Here is a 17706-nt window from a genome sequence, read left to right on the forward strand (position 1 = left end):
TTGGGACCATGCTTAGTAAGCAGTTATCTGCCATTAATACTACAAATACTTCCTGGGCAAGCTACCCGCCTATCTGAACAAGCACCTCACCCCTACCACGCGTAGCACTCATCCCCTGAGATCTGAGAGGAGGAGCTGATTCTGTAAGTTAACCATTACCTCAGGGAAATCCCGTTCTCTGTCATGTACAGATTTCTCCCCAGAGCCTCTTATTATTTGAATGTCTGTTTCTCAGCAGCATGTGTGACAGGGGTTTGTCTATTTGGCAACACTGCGCTTTAGAGAAACCTAGTTACAGTTTCCATCACCAAGATAACTAAACGATGTTTATCCTGTGTAGATCAATAGTCTTGTTTGAGCTTATTGACTCAAGCGAAAGCCCATATGGTAATGATGCCCATTGTCTAGCAGTATCCAAGGCTCTCCAGATCTCAGCAAGCGACCGGCAGTTCTCTTACACTTGCATATGAATCAAATGAATATTCTCTTTGTCTTATTTGTAAATATGTATATTGAGTACTGCACTGTAGGTTATTTATTTTATTTCTTTTTTCGGCATAATCTGGTAAAATATCACAGGTTTCACATCATGTATTCATTGAAATATCCACTATTTCTAAATAATTACTACTTCAAAATTTGCTATGAGCTCAGTCTTTTTTTTTGCCAATGACCTGCTTTTAATGGCTTATTTCATTAAAGGTACAGTCCCACGTAAAACTACAAGGAGCTAATAGAAATAACATGTTTTAAAAAGGTTTACAAATGTACAAACTGAAGGTTTTTCTATGTACAGTAGATATGTGTGCACAGTGTAACTTTAAGTTTAAATTGGTTCTTACTGCTCTCATTTCTCCCTTTGACCCAGTCTCTTTACTAGTTTTGTAAATCTATGCACATGAATCTGATTACTTTATCATTGAAGTGGGGGAAACACAATTGACAACCATTCTCTAACTTAGAACATCCACATCTTTCACAAGATGCTTACACTTTAAGATATTGATCATCTCACTTCAAACTATTTAATAGATCAAATCACTATCATTAGTATTTGATCTTCGGGAGACTGTACCTTTAAACACGATGTGTAAGAAAGATGTGTGTATTCCCCACCTTGAATAATGAATACCCAGGCCAGGGTGACTGCACAGTGGTTACATGGTTCACTCGTTCCGTGTGGTGAGACTATCCCGTTACAGAAATGAAGGTTGCTCTCTTCAATGCAACTCTTGATTTTTTTACTAATGAATAACACGGGCATTTTTCTACAGACACATTAATACTGTTACTACTACATCCATTCCATTGCAAGCCTTTGTTCATTTGAGTACTTGTCTCATATATACTGTGTAGCCCTGGGTAGTTTTGGGGCTATAGTTCTGTCCTCCTCCTGGCAGAAATACCTGGTGCTTTTTCCCCGCCACCTGTCCCTAGTGTCAATGCCCCGGCAACTGACCCTGCCCCATCACGGTCGAGTGATCAGGGAGTGGGGCTAATGTGAGTTAGACACCCAACTTGTCAATGGACTGGCAGGATTGGGTTACCAGCGATGAGGGGTCTGATGGGGAGATACCCTGGAGTAGTAGAATTCCTATATCTAATCCTGCTGTATTTAGGCCTATGCCTAGGGTTAAAACCGGGGGAATCATGTCTTCTGGAAGGATAGTACGCAAGCCAGATCCCCGGCATTATTATTAGAGTGGGTTCTCCATGTTGGGAGTTTCCCTGTTAGTTCACCATCCCTGGTGGGTGGTTGTGCAATCTGTATGATACTGTGTGAAGTAATAAATTGTCTTTGTGTTTATACAGGTTGTTCACCTGCACGATGGCCTAGTAAATTTGGTCCAAGTGGGGACCATTGATTCCACCAGAGGGAGAGTGTAGCCCTGGGTAGTTTTGGGGCTATAGTTCTGTCCTCCTCCTGGCAGTAATACCTGGGTAAGGGCAGGTTTGACAGGAGCAATCATGGGGTTTCCCCACTTCATGCAGTGCAGTGAGTCAGTGAAGGCAGTGTAATCAGGCTCTGTGTCCAATAGAGACACAGGGGTGGTGCCTGTTGGAGCTGGCTTAATGTATTGCAACTTCCTATTTAGTCAGGTGGTCTCTGCCTTGATAGAGACAGGGTACCCATGCCAAGCTGCCAGGGCACTAGTAAGCTTGAGGCCCTCCCTTAGGGGAGTCTGGGGTAACCCCATACCTCCTATCTCACCAGGGGATAGGAGAAGAGCTCGAACCTCTCTCGGTGCCCTGGACTGGGAGTAGAGTTCAGGGACATCCTTCTAACTGCTGTGATTGAGACTGCTCTAACTAAGAGCCTTCTAACTGCTGTGATTGAGACTGCTGCTAAAGAGGGAGACCAAATACAGACTTCTGCATTTTACCTACAGTTGTGTGAAAAAGAAAGTACACCCTCTTTGAATTCTATGGTTTTACATGTCAGGACATAATAACAATCATCTGTTCCTTAGCAGGTCTTAAAATTAGGTAAATACAACCTCAGATGAACAACAACACATGACATATTACACAGTGTCATGATTTATTTAACAAAAATAAAGCCAAAATGGAGAAGCTATGTTCCATTGGAATTAAGATGGTAAGTAGCAGACAGGTGCTGCTAATCAAATGCCCTTGATTAATTGATCATCAGCAAGTGTGACCACCTCTATAAAAGCCAAAGTTTTAGCAGTTTGCTGGTCTGGAGCATTCAGGTGTGTGTTAACACAATGCCAAGGAGGAAAGACATCAGCAATGATCTTAGAGAAGCAATTGTTGCTGCCCATCAATCTGTTAAGGGTTATAAGGCCATTGCCAAACAATTTAAAGTCCATCATTCTACAGTGAGAAAGATTATTCAAAGTGGAAAACATTCAAGACCGTTGCCAATCTTCCCAGGAGTGGACGTCACAGCAAATTCACCCCAAGGTCAGACCGTGCAATGCTCATAGAAATTGCAAAAAAAAAAAAAAGATTTACATCTCAGACTTTACAGGCCTCAGTTAGCATGTTAAATGTTAACGTTCATGACAGTACAATTAGAAAAAGACTGAACAAGTATGGTTTGTTTGAAAGGGTTGCCAGGAGAAAGCCTCTTCTCTCTAAAAAGAACATGGCAGCATGAACAAACCACAAGACTTCTGGAACAATGTCCTTTGGACAGACGAGACCAAAGTGGAGATGTTTGGCCATAATGCACAGCACCACGTTTGGCGAAAACCAAACACAGCATATCAGCACAAACACCTCATACCAACTATCAAGCACGGTGGTGGAGGGTGATGATTTGGGCTTGTTTTGCAGCCACAGGACCTGGGAACCTTGCAGTCATTGAGTCGACCATGAACTCCTCTGTATACCAAAGTATTCTAGAGTCAAATGTGAGGCCATCTGTCCGACAGCTAAAGCTTGGCCAAAATTGGGTCATGCAACAGGACAATGATCCCAAGCACACCAGCAAATCTACAACAGAATGACTGAAAAGGAAAAGAATCAAGGTGTTGCAATGGCCCAGTCAAAGTCCAGACCTCAACCCGATTGAAATGCCGTGGCTGGACCTTAAGAGAGCTGTGCATAAACAAATGCCCACAAACCTCAATGAACTGAAGCACGTTGTAAAGAAGAGTGGGCCAAAATTCCTCCACAACGATGTGAGAGACTGATAGTCGTACAGAAAACGATTACTTCAAGTTATTGCTGCTAAAGCTGGTTCTACAAGCTATTGAATCATAAGATATACTTAGTTTTTCACACGGCTTCTCCATTTTGGCTTTATTTTTGTTAAATAAATCATGACACGGTATAATATGTAATGTGTTGTTGTTGTTCATCTGAGGTTGTATTTACCTAATTTTTAGACCTGCTAAGGAAGATGATTGTTATTATGTCCTGATATGTAAAACCATACAATTCAAAGAAGGTGTACTTTCTTTTTCACACAACTGTATACCTCCTGCCTCAGAGTGAAGTATATTGGGAGGAGAGGGACAATTTCTTTTGCAGATACTTCACCCCACACCACTGGGGGATGCACAAGATGGAGGCGCTGCACGTGTAAGTAGAATTCGGGCATAACCCCAGAAGCCTGTCCTGGTATTCCCCTACACCATCATGCGGGAGACCCAGGTCCCCCTGTTACCAGCAGGTATGCACCAACCAGACCGATGTAACCACAGCAGTATTTCCCATAAGAGACCTTATGTGAGATTGGGTGGGGGAAAGAGGGTTACAACTGTATTGCATATGAAATATAATGTTATAGAATAGTATAATAACAGCAATAGTATGACATTTGTTATTGAGCGAAAAAAACTATTCTTTTTCCCTGTGCTCATATATCGGCTTAATAGCAAAATGATACCATGGCACATTTGGTGGGGTTCTTGAAATTCATAAAATGTGCAATGAAAGTTTGAATACTTCTTCCACATAATTTTTTGGCATTTGCCATTCACTTTGGCTCTAAACAGTTGAAGATCTATTACTGTACATGCCAACACCACTTACATAGAGACTGTAGCATTTTGCTAAGAGGATTTACTATTTACTAAAGTCTACCTGTGCAAAACTGAGACAAAACCGGGGCAAAACCAGTGCAAAAACAGCACTAACTATATTTTTCAAGGAAAATGAATTCCATTGATAGAAATGGGATTTTTCCCTTTCCTAGATCTGGTGCGATTCTTTTGTACTAGTTACATACTAGTTTTGCAGCAGGGAGACTTTAGTACACACTATTCTCCACTCCTCCACCCCCCCCACCCCCCCCCCCACCCCACATACCCTCTCTGATTGTGGACTTCTACTTCAAGGTCATACATTTCTGTTATGCACTACATCTCTAGTCTCAGGCTCTACCAATGCCTGAACTTGGAAATACTGGGCCCCAGTGCAAGGATAACTTTGGGCTCTGTCCCTCCCCCCTTCACTCCCAGAATTCATAGTGGCACACCACAGGAACACAAGGAGATGGGCTCCTGAAGGCTGTGGCTCTAGTGCATTGCACTTGCTGCAGTATACTCATTATTGTGCCCTGCATTCCTTGTAGTACTGTCTTCGTGCTGTCCGATTTACTTCATTAGTCTGCTCCTGTTTTCACCTAGAGCTGAACACCTGTATATCACTTGCTGCCAGTCCCCCTTCATTCTAACCTTTACTTCTCAACTATATATTAAGCTCCATAGGTGCATTTAATAACCCCAATAAATCTAATGATTACTACATGCTGTTTACTATACAAATTGCCCTACAATTACAGCCCCATTACCATTATCATACTGATATTCCTTATAACTATCCAGATATTCCTCCACATCTTCAAGGCTTTATACTTCAGTTACTCATTCTATCTTATCTTTAATCTCAAGGCATTGCCCTTATTGCACTTGCATTCCATGTTGTGCTGTCTCCAAACGGTCCTATTTGCGTATATTACATTCTTATATCTCAGGCAGGTCCCACAAATCAGCCTTGACCCATAATCACACTCCACACAGTGCTAGAACTTCAGCAATGGACTCTGGGTAATGACATACAAATGACCACTCATAGTGAATTACATTTTGTTTGTGTACCTTGTAACTAATGTGTGAGACGGAGAGTGAACTCCGAAAACCGATGCTCAAAAGTAACACACAAAGGCACTGTAACAATGAATTGTGAATGTATCAGTACTGCGACAGTATGTATCAGAATGTATCAATTACCTTGTAACTAAGACAGATTTCACTTGATGGTGATGTCAGTTAGCTGACCTTCGCCAGCAAATCACATTCCAGTAAACCCTTGTAACCCCCCATACCCGGCTCTCAAGGAGATCACATCAGATTAACTATACACACTGGCAGTGCGCAGTCTCTTAGGCCTTTGCAAGGTGCTGGGTAGATGTAGGCTGGGCGTGAATAAGCAGATGGGAAAAAGATGAGCGCCAGGAACTTTTATAAAAACAAAAGGTCATTTATGGACATACGGTGCATCTGGACAGAGCTCTTGGCAACAGATAATATTTGGACTTCATCCTCTGGCATCTCTCACTCCTATGCTGGGGAGGTTCTTAACTTGAGGGCCCCTTATAAAGGATATTGTGGAAGGCTATGATTTGGTGAGTACCCGTTAGACAAGGGCTGCAGTGTCGGCAACTCAGCAAGGATAGTGGCGGTCAGGCTGCAATAGGGGCAACCCTTTTAGACCAGAAACAAGTGGCATCCTTCTCCCACAACTTAAGTCCCCATTCCTCTACCAGGCGCTATCTTAAGGGGGCATGTTACTAACTGAAAACAGCAAACGGTGACAGGAGTAAGCTTAATACACAAGATGATGCACACAAATCTATTTACAGGACTCACAGTGAGAACCCCAGTCAGAACTCTGAAAAACCTGCTTCTTGAACAAGTAGTCCCTAAAGAGGGGACTATACACTCTAACTGTAATAATTAAAACACAATGTTTCTACACTTACAGATGTAGCAGACGTTACTGTTAACGTGGTGCTTTGCGTTAAAGCTTGTGCTTTATTCAACAGTACTGGAGACAAGGTTCAAAGTGACAGCCTGCACGTTATTTAGCGTGTTATTTACTTTAGCGTGTTATTTATTGTGTTATTTTGCACTAGTGAGTAATAATATCCGCTACATCTGCTACTTACCTACTACTTCTAACACATCTAATTCAATTATGAATCTTATGCACGTACTGTTTAGATTGTAAGCCCCCTGGGACAGGGTTTCTAATGTTTACTTTTGTTTTTTTTTTTTTGCAAACTCGTTCTTTATTTGAATTTTTGTTAAGAAAAATTGGGAATGGGGTACAGAACATAAAAAGGGGTAGGATGTTACTTTTGAATTACATATACTTGTATCATATATATATAACACCTTTGGTGGGGAGTCAATAATGACATCACTGTTGGGACAGCGTATAAAATAACAAATACAATAAGTTAACTTAAAAGACTGGGAGAGGGAAAAAGAAAAAGACGAAAAAAATGTTTACATTAATGTCTGCAGTGCTTATCTCTGCATTAACTCTGCATTCCCACTGCATTAGCAATGTTTGTACAGGTGCACTGTATTAAGCACTAAATAACAGTACTTTAATACAGTAAATAATATTAGAAATGCACAAAGAACAACACTTTCAACTATTAACTGTTAAACTTTACATATCAAACATGTTGATTTGGATTCACTGGTTTGAGCAAGCTATGGTGTCTATGTATCAAGGCAAAAGTGGTGCAATTATGGGGCAAAACTGTCATGTGCGAACTGGCAAAGATTTTGTTCGCAAACTTTTTGCAAAATATGTTACATTTTTGCCATTTTTCAAACATTTCAACAGGTGAATTTAATGTCTCCTTTAAAAACAAAAAACAAAAAAACAGCAGTCTGTGAGTAGGGTTACTGACTGTGCACTTCTGTACCCCAGGCTGGGCTGAAATGCAGTGTAATGTGGCAGGCATAAGCTTATAGGGGCCCATGTTGAAATGGATTTGAAGTAAAAGGTGACACTGAGTGCTCATTTGCATGTCATTACCCAGAACCCTTGGCTGTAGTGGAAGCATTGTATACTAAGAGATAATGGGGAAAGGCAGGGTTGCAGACCAGCCTGAAACATGTGAATGTGCTCACAAGTGATATTTTTCTTTGCTATATGCTGTTCAGTGGAGATTTTTTTGTCATTTTCTTTCTCACCATAACTTATTTGATGTGTGGTTTAAAGGTCACAGAATGGCTCCCATTATTACATTACACAAATGTTGCAACATTTTGCCAGGCATATCAAAGGTTAAATTACTTATATGGGAAGTCATTATTTTTCATAAACACGGTGTTATCTTCTGCAACTACCTGTATACTGCATCACTTTTATAGTGGGGAGACCTTAATAAATACTGTTCATATAAACTTTTGTTCCAGTTCTCACCAATTATTCCTGTCTTTGTTAGTTTGGATCTAAACCAAACAACAGTGATGTCTATTGTTCTATGTTCTCTTTTAGCCATTAATGAATTGAGAGACTGCACTAAAAGTATTGAAGAAAATGCTGTATTACTGAATAGGCAAGACATGGGTATTTGGCAGGATGCTATTTTTTATCCTTCATTAGTATAACAACGATATCACATATTTGCTCAGGTTAGTAAACAAAATACTCTACAGAGAGACCTTGCTCAAACCCCTTGGTGGTAAATGCGTGCTGCCTAGGGAGAATGGCAATGTAAACATAAAGGTGTACCTAGAGGGGGTACAAAAAGATCCCTGATGTAGGCGCACTGCAGACCTTTATATAATAATGTGGTCAGAGGTGAAAAAAATGTATATATAAAAAAACCAGTTTATTAATTGAAGTGTACTTAAAAACGATGTATATCCTCTATTAGGGTATACGTCTAATTGCTAAAGTCACTCAGTATAAATGTTCAATGTATCAATGTTCTGTAGAGCATAGGCACAGTATATAGTAGCCAGATGTAAGCTCTTGAGGTGTACTCTGTAAAATCAGTCATACTGCGTATGCTGTTTAGTAGAAATGTGAGTCTCCTGTGGAGGTATCATGAGAACAAGTGTGTACCAGAGATACTCCCAACGTATATTATGAATCCTATGTCTGTATGCCCATCTTCGTGGTAAGTGCTTTATAGGGTAATATAACTATGTTATGACAAAGGTAGGTCTCCAGGTGAGTATACTGTAGTGAACATAAGCTCAATAACTGTGTAAGTATACAGACTTCAGGATGAGAGCAATGCTTAAGGATGTTTTCCTAAACTAAGGTAAGTAAAAATCGTGGGGGGCTATTAGCTGTACATCTTCCGTAGTAGGTATAAAATAATGAAGCTGTTGCACAATACTGGTTAAATTACTTATATGGGAAGTCATTATTTTTCATAAACACGGTGTTATCTTCTGCAACTACCTGTATACTGCATCACTTTTATAGTGGGGAGACCTTAATAAATATTGTTCATATAAACCTTTGTTCCAGTTCTCACCAATTATTCCTGTCTTTGTCAGTTTGGATCTAAACCAAACAACAGTGATGTCTATTGTTCTATGTTCTCTTTTAGCCATTAATGAATTGAGAGACTGCACTAAAAGTATTGAAGAAAATGCTGTATTACTGAATAGGCAAGACATGGGTATTTGGCAGGATGCTATTTTTTATCCTTCATTAGTATAACAACGATATCACATATTTGCTCAGGTATTGTTAGTAAACATGCAGAAGCTCCGATACCTCCAATGTAAATGATCCTGCTGCAGTGTGCAGCAAAGCAGAGTGTGATGCACCTTTACAATTAAAGCTTCATTCCCACTGAGAACAAAGATCCGCGCACCAAACAATTATTTGGTGGTCTCTCTATAGACTTTACTGCCTGCTCCAGATGTCTCCTAACCCCCTCCAAACACCAACAGAGAAATTGTCCTCTTGTTTTTTGTGTGCATTATATATATGGTAATGTCTGGGGTTTCTCAGAGCATGTTGGGTATCTGTGTGCATTATATATATATGGTAATGTCCGGGGATTCTCAGAGCTTGTTGGGTATCTGTGTGCATTATATATATGGTAATGTCTGGGGTTTCTCAGAGCTTGTTGGGTATCTGTGTGCATTATATATATATATATATATATATATATATATATATATATATATGGTAATGTCTGGGGTTTCTCAGAGCTTGTTGGGTATCTGTGTGCATTATATATATATATATATATATATATATATATATATATATATATATATATATATATATATATATGGTAATGTCTGGGGTTTCGCAGAGCTTGTTGGGTATTTGTGTGCATTATATTATATGGTAATGTCTGGGGTTTCTCAGAGCTTGTTGGGTATCTGTGAGCATTATATATATATATAGTAATGTCTGGGGTTTCTCAGAGCATGTTGGGTATCTGTGTGCATTATATATATAGTAATGTCTGGGGTTTCTCAGAGCTTGTTGGGTATCTGTGAGCATTATATATATATGGTAATGTCCGGGGTTTCTCAGAGCTTGTTGGGTATTTGTGTGCATTATATATATAGTAATGTCCGGGGTTTCTCAGAGCATGTTGGGTATCTGTGAGCATTATATATATATGGTAATGTCCGGGGTTTCTCAGAGCTTGTTGGGTATCTGTGTGCATTATAAATATAGTAATGTCTGGGGTTTCTCAGAGCTTGTTGGGTATCTGTGAGCATTATATATATATGGTAATGTCTGGGGTTTCTCAGAGCTTGATGGGTATCTGTGAGCATTATATATATATATATATATGGTAATGTCTGTGGTTTCTCAGAGCTTGTTGGGTATCTGTGTGCATTATATATATGGTAATGTCTGGGGTTTCTCAGAGCTTGTTGGGTATCTGTGAGCATTATATATATGGTAATGTCCGGGGTTTCTCAGAGCTTGTTGGGTATCTGTGTGCATTATATATATATGGTAATGTCTGGGGTTTCTCAGAGCTTGTTGGGTATCTGTGAGCATTATATATATATACTGTATGGTAATGTCTGGGGTTTCTCAGAGCATGTTGGGTATCTGTGTGCATTATATATATATATGGTAATGTCTGGGGTTTCTCAGAGCTTGTTGGGTATCTGTGTGCATTATATATATATACTGTATAGTAATGTCTGGGGTTTCTCAGAGCTTGTTGGGTATCTGTGTGCATTATATATATAGTAATGTCTGGGGTTTCTCAGAGCTTGTTGGGTATCTGTGAGCATTATATATATAGTAATGTCTGGGGTTTCTCAGAGCTTGTTGGGTATCTGTGTGCATTATATATATAGTAATGTCCGGGGTTTCTCAGAGCTTGTTGGGTATCTGTGTGCATTATATATATATGGTAATGTCTGGGGTTTCTCAGAGCTTGTTGGGTATCTGTGTGCATTATATATATATGGTAATGTCTGGGGTTTCTCAGAGCTTGTTGGGTATCTGTGTGCATTATATATATAGTAATGTCTGGGGTTTCTCAGAGCTTGTTGGGTATCTGTGTGCATTATATATATATGGTAATGTCTGGGGTTTCTCAGAGCTTGTTGGGTATTTGTGTGCATTATATATATATATAGTAATGTCTGGGGTTTCTCAGAGCTTGTTGGGTATCTGTGTGCATTATATATATAGTAATGTCTGGGGTTTCTCAGAGCTTGTTGGGTATCTGTGTGCATTATATATATAGTATTGTCTGGGGTTTCTCAGAGCTTGTTGGGTATCTGTGAGCATTATATATATGGTAATGTCCGGGGTTTCTCAGAGCTTGTTGGGTATCTGTGTGCATTATATATATATGGTAATGTCTGGGGTTTCTCAGAGCTTGTTGGGTATCTGTGTGCATTATATATATATATAGTAATGTCCGGGGTTTCTCAGAGCTTGTTGGGTATCTATGTGCATTATATATATGGTAATGTCTGGGGTTTCTCAGAGCTTGTTGGGTATCTGTGTGCATTATATATATATGGTAATGTCTGGGGTTTCTCAGAGCTTGTTGGGTATTTGTGTGCATTATATATATATATATAGTAATGTCTGGGGTTTCTCAGAGCTTGTTGGGTATCTGTGTGCATTATATATAGTAATGTCTGGGGTTTCTCAGAGCTTGTTGGGTATCTGTGTGCATTATATATATAGTATTGTCCGGGGTTTCTCAGAGCTTGTTGGGTATCTGTGAGCATTATATATATGGTAATGTCCGGGGTTTCTCAGAGCTTGTTGGGTATCTGTGTGCATTATATATATATGGTAATGTCTGGGGTTTCTCAGAGCTTGTTGGGTATCTGTGTGCATTATATATATATATAGTAATGTCTGGGGTTTCTCAGAGCCTGTTGGGTATCTGTGTGCATTATATATATATGGTAATGTCTGGGGTTTCTCAGAGCTTGTTGGGTATCTGTGTGCATTATATATATATGGTAATGTCTGGGGTTTCTCAGAGCTTGTTGGGTATCTGTGTGCATTATATATATATATAGTAATGTCTGGGGTTTCTCAGAGCTTGTTGGGTATCTGTGTGCATTATATATATATATGGTAATGTCTGGGGTTTCTCAGAGCTTGTTGGGTATCTGTGTGCATTATATATATAGTAATGTCTGGGGTTTCTCAGAGCTTGTTGGGTATCTGTGAGCATTATATATATATGGTAATGTCTGGGGTTTCTCAGAGCTTGTTGGGTATCTGTGTGCATTATATATATATGGTAATGTCTGGGGTTTCTCAGAGCATGTTGGGTATCTGTGAGCATTATATATATATATGGTAATGTCTGGGGTTTCTCAGAGCATGTTGGGTATCTGTGTGCATTATATATATATATATATATGGTAATGTCTGGGGTTTCTCAGAGCATGTTGGGTATCTGTGTGCATTATATATATATATATATATATATATATATATATATATATATATATATATAGTAATGTCTGGGGTTTCTCAGAGCTTGTTGGGTATCTGTGTGCATTATATATATATGGTAATGTCTGGGGTTTCTCAGAGCTTGTTGGGTATTTGTGTGCATTATATATATATGGTAATGTCTGGGGTTTCTCAGAGCATGTTGGGTATCTATGTGCATTATATATATATAGTAATGTCTGGGGTTTCTCAGAGCTTGTTGGGTATCTGTGTGCATTATATATATATGGTAATGTCTGGGGTTTCTCAGAGCTTGTTGGGTATCTGTGTGCATTATATATATAGTAATGTCTGGGGTTTCTCAGAGCTTGTTGGGTATCTGTGAGCATTATATATATATATATATGGTAATGTCTGGGGTTTCTCAGAGCATGTTGGGTATCTGTGTGCATTATATATATATGGTAATGTCTGGGGTTTCTCAGAGCTTGTTGGGTATCTGTGTGCATTATATATATGGTAATGTCTGGGGTTTCTCAGAGCATGTTGGGTATCTGTGTGCATTATATATATATGGTAATGTCTGGGGTTTCTCAGAGCATGTTGGGTATCTATGTGCATTATATATATATAGTAATGTCTGGGGTTTCTCAGAGCTTGTTGGGTATCTGTGTGCATTATATATATATGGTAATGTCTGGGGTTTCTCAGAGCTTGTTGGGTATCTGGGTGCATTATATATATATGGTAATGTCCGGGGTTTCTCAGAGCATGTTGGGTATCTGTGTGCATTATATATATATGGTAATGTCCGGGGTTTCTCAGAGCTTGTTGGGTATCTGTGTGCATTATATATATATGGTAATGTCCGGGGATTCTCAGAGCTTGTTGGGTATCTGTGTGCATTATATATATATATGGTAATGTCTGGGGTTTCTCAGAGCTTGTTGGGTATCTGTGAGCATTATATATATATATATATATATGGACATTTGCTGAGGAGAAACTTTAAAGTTAAATCACACATTGTACATTTGAACGTGGTAACACTGCAGATTCTGGTTCCATTATGGGGTTATTTCTCTAAGAAGACAGAGCTTTCAGAGATGAAGGCTTGAGAAAGGTTTCCTCTTTTACCTGTCCGGTTTACATTGACAATAGCTTTCATTTATTGTTGCAAATTGGAACAAACACCATAATTACTAATATTTATTTTGCAGTTCATTACACCTTATAAATGTGATTTATTGGTTAATATTCAGTAAGTTTAGGGTAATTCCTCCTCTGACCATCACAGCATCTGCTATACATGTTTCTATTTTAACACCTGCTTAAGTGAGCAGGTTTTTCTACTACAACTTTCCCTAAACACTTCTGCGGATGTATTTTCCTTTTCTCTTAATCTCTTGGAACGGCAATGCTATAAAGTATCATTTTATTATGTCTGTCCTACTATAGCCTTCACTAACGTAAACAGGGATACCGATATAAAAGCTAACATCTATTCATGCACACGCCATATTCTTTCTGTAACCCAGGAACGGGGGACACGCATACATATAGATTTACATATGTGATTAATCAATGTCGGCTCTATAATTTAATCATTTTACAGTAAACAATCTTACCTGAGCAATTTCAGAGATCACCACCAGTAAAAGTTCTCCTTGATTATGGTGAATTTGCGACGTGTCCCTCTGGTTATTCTCTAATCACCATATCAAACTCCAAAGGTTCATTGGCCTCAGGTTGGTTTACAATCCTCGCTGGTTAAACTTTAACTCACTATCTCTTAGAGCTACATTTAGCCCTTTGACCAGAAAATGAGGCTGCAGCTCAGGCAGTCTCATCACAAACAATGTGTTTACATGGTTTAAAAAGATAACGCATTTCTAAACGTAATGTGAATGGGGCAGACTCCTTACAATCCCCGAAAGGAGTTATGGATTCAGCGGTTATTCCCTAACATACTGTACACATGTTTATTTTCCCATACACTTTAAAAATAAAGAATTGTCATATTTTTAGTGCACGTAGAAAACATTTAGATGTCGGTTTTTAAGTCTTGTTATGTAGCTGACCTTAATGAATCAATTATTGACCCTATGGCTCTAGCTTTTGGCAGGGTCGGTTAGGCAGTGTGTTACTGGCTCCTGCAATACTAAAAATGATAAGGAACTAAAGGGCAGATCCTCAGAGCTTTGGTAATGATGTTCTACTAATGTTACATTTCCGAAATAGGGAACAGACATTATTTATCTTGTTATTAACGGAGATCCTCAAAGCTAATGAGATTTAAAAAAAATAACATCCGCTTTTCAAAGTAGTAGCACTATAGAGTGTGATTCGTCATGTCTCAGAGACACGTTCTCTAATACACGGGACATGCGCATTGGTCAAACTTTAAGGTGTGTTATTAAGGCAGCGCTATTAACGGCGATTTTCATGTGGGTTACCAAAAGCTAATGCAAATCTTATTATAATATTTAGAAATCATTTTAACACTTATTTACATTTTAGTGCATGATGTACCTCCTTGTACCGGTTTCCTCGCTCTGTGCCGGCTTTCCCACTGCTGCACGGCCACTCGCTATCTCGCTGTGACAAAGGGCCAATCAGAATCTTTGGCTGTCTGTGCATCACTACATGATCAGCCTATCAGCGTCTCTACAGATTTTAATTGGCCCTTTCTAGTAGCAAGGTAGTAGTGAGGGTACCGTGCAACTGTGGGAACGTTTGTTGGAACCCCAAGGACTGCCTGTGCCACCGACTCTGTGCCTGCGGCACCTGCCCCTCTGCCACTGCCTGCCCTGACTTCTTAGCACTGCAGTCTGGGATTTAGAGTAAGGGTAAGATGCTGGTTTATTTGTACATTTTTTTTAGGGATGTTGGGGTTCTGATTAAGGGTGATCGCAGTCTGAGGGGTGTGGGGGATCTATGGGCCAGAATCACTAAGTTATGTTAGCCTATTTAGCCTAACATTAACCTATTTTAACGTTATGTCAATTATAACGCCTTGTATTAAATCAAGCAACCTAACGTTACTACTCCTTAAATAACATGTGGTTATTTTGTTTCCGGCATTAGTGCTAATGATATCCAAAAGAGGCATTCCCCTAACATAGCATATGCACAGGGAGCATACTTTAGAGCTCTGCTGCTCCCACCTGGAAGTGATCTGCTTTTAAAGGAAGCCAGGAGAGTGTCCATGTGTATGATTAGCTATGGTTGTGAGAAGTGCAGCTCTAAATGATGCTGTTACAGTGGAGATATCCAGCATCTGAGATTGTTCAATGCTAGAGCCGCTGCCTTGAATAGCAGAGGTTGTGGGTGCTGATCCTGTAGCGCTTATTTATTTATAATAATATTTATATAGCTCCCTTATCCAGGGCACTGTACATTAGTTAGTAAAACAAAGGTGTGGTTACATGTAGATTTGGTTATAGAGTAATTGTTAAGATGTCATTGTGGTGGGTAGGGGTAGGAACATTATGGTCAGGCTATGGGTTAGGTGCATTGAGAGCTCACCTGATTAGTGGGCAGGGATTGGGGTCAGGTCACTGTAGGTAGTCTTGTTGGCGGCACAGTGAAGGGTCTGACAGTGGGGCCAGTGGAGGCAATTGGATCGGTGAGGTGGATGCCTTTGGAAGGTTTTGGACATTATTATTATTATTTTGGTTTTCGTTTTGGAGCTTGACACTAGTACCCCCTTCATCACAAGGAGCATTAGGTCTTATGGAAATTTTTAGGAGTGTGACGTGTGAGATTTAAATTTACTTTGCATATTCCATTAGTGTATCTCAGGTGTGCTCCTTTTTTGAGCGCACGTGATTCCCCATATGTTATTTTGGGGAGGTATCTATTCATGGTGCTTGGGACTCCACTAAAATAGGTCTCCCGCTCCCTCTTCACTCCATCTCCCGCTCCTGCTCCCTCAAAGGTCCAAAGAGTTCACAATCTAATTGGCATGTGGGCAAAGTTGAAGTTAGAAAGAAGCATGTGAGAAGGGTTGTAGGCGTGAAAGAGCTGTAGGGGCGCATGTAAAAATCATGGGAACTACAATAAAAAAGCGACATTCATTGGAAATATGTGCAATACAAATTAGAGCAAGATATTCTGGTCTTTATTTAGAGCAAGTACTGCTATGCTCTAAAAAACCTTCTGACACTGGAAGACACGATTCAAGAACAGATGCAGCGGCCGTTATCAGATCATTTACCTGGGTGAATCATGCACTATACCACGTTCTGGTCTGAGATGGTCCTCTCCAGATGAATGGCCCATTGGATTAACACAGCGGCGTCCCTGCTGTGCGAGTCCTACCGGGACCTACCCGTCTGTAATAGATGCGCAGTAAGAGATAGGCTGGATCAGTCACATTAACTGAGCGCCTCTAACAGGCGATCACGGGGGGTTTATTTAAAAACTAACACTATAGTATTGTAGCAGGGGGTCTCTGGAGCTGAACCACATTGATTTCAGGTCCGGAGACCCCCTACTTCCTGAGATATAGGCCCCGTTATGGGGTGCCGGTATCCCCATGTTAAAATCCTGTGGGTCACGTGACCGTGGGATTTTCACATTGAAGGAGATACCGGCACCCAATAACGGGGCCTGTATCTCAGGAAGTAGGGCACCCCCGAGGCTAAAATCAATGCGGTTCAGGTCAGGAGACCCCCTGCTCCCACACACTAGTATCAAACACCCCCCCTCCCCCTAAATAAAAAATCATTACTTTAGCAGATAGCTGCTAAGGTAATGAAGCTGCTTACATTTTATTTTTATTCATAATGTGCATGAGCAGGGGGTCTCCTGAACTGAACAAAGTTTATTTCAGCCTCGGAGACCCCCTACTTCCCGAGTTACATGCCCGGGTATGGGGTGCCGGTGTCCTCGCCATGTTAAAATCCACGTGGGATCTAAACAAAGCAGAGGGATACGGCACCCCATACCAGGGCCTGTATCTCGAGAAGTAGGGGGTCCCCGAGGCTGAAATAAACTTTTTTTCAGCTCAGGAAACCCCCTGCTCACGCACACTATAAATAAAAATAAAATGTAAGCAGCTTAATTGTCTTAGCGGCTAGCCGCTAAGGTAGGGTGACCACCCGTCCCCCTTTTGCCGGTACAGTCCCGGTTTTTCGGGAGCTGTACCGGTTTTCTGTGTGTACCGGAAATGTCCCGGATTTTCCTCAATGTGTCCCCGTTTTTTTTTTTGTCGCCGGCGGTGCGCGAGTAATTAGCTGCCGTGCGCTGTGCGCGAGTCTGCGGCGGCGCGGAGGAGGAGACTGCAGCAACCCGGCTGGTAAGTATTTTTTTTAATGCCCCTCCCGG

General features: G+C 40.3%; 1 protein-coding gene across 2 annotated transcripts in view; it reads right to left on the reverse strand.

Moving 5' to 3' along the window:
• The window catches only part of A1CF (APOBEC1 complementation factor), a 115926-nt gene extending 101833 nt beyond the window's left edge, over positions 1–14093 (reverse strand). For both annotated transcript variants that reach the window (XM_075612924.1, XM_075612923.1), the window contains exon 1: positions 14004–14093. The gene's annotated coding sequence lies outside the window, so the exon portion shown is untranslated. The remainder of the gene's footprint in view (positions 1–14003) is intronic.
• Between the last annotated feature and the right edge of the window lie 3613 nt (positions 14094–17706).

This window comes from Ascaphus truei, chromosome 8, assembly GCF_040206685.1.
Source record: "Ascaphus truei isolate aAscTru1 chromosome 8, aAscTru1.hap1, whole genome shotgun sequence".
Classification (NCBI taxonomy): Eukaryota; Metazoa; Chordata; class Amphibia; order Anura; family Ascaphidae; genus Ascaphus; species Ascaphus truei.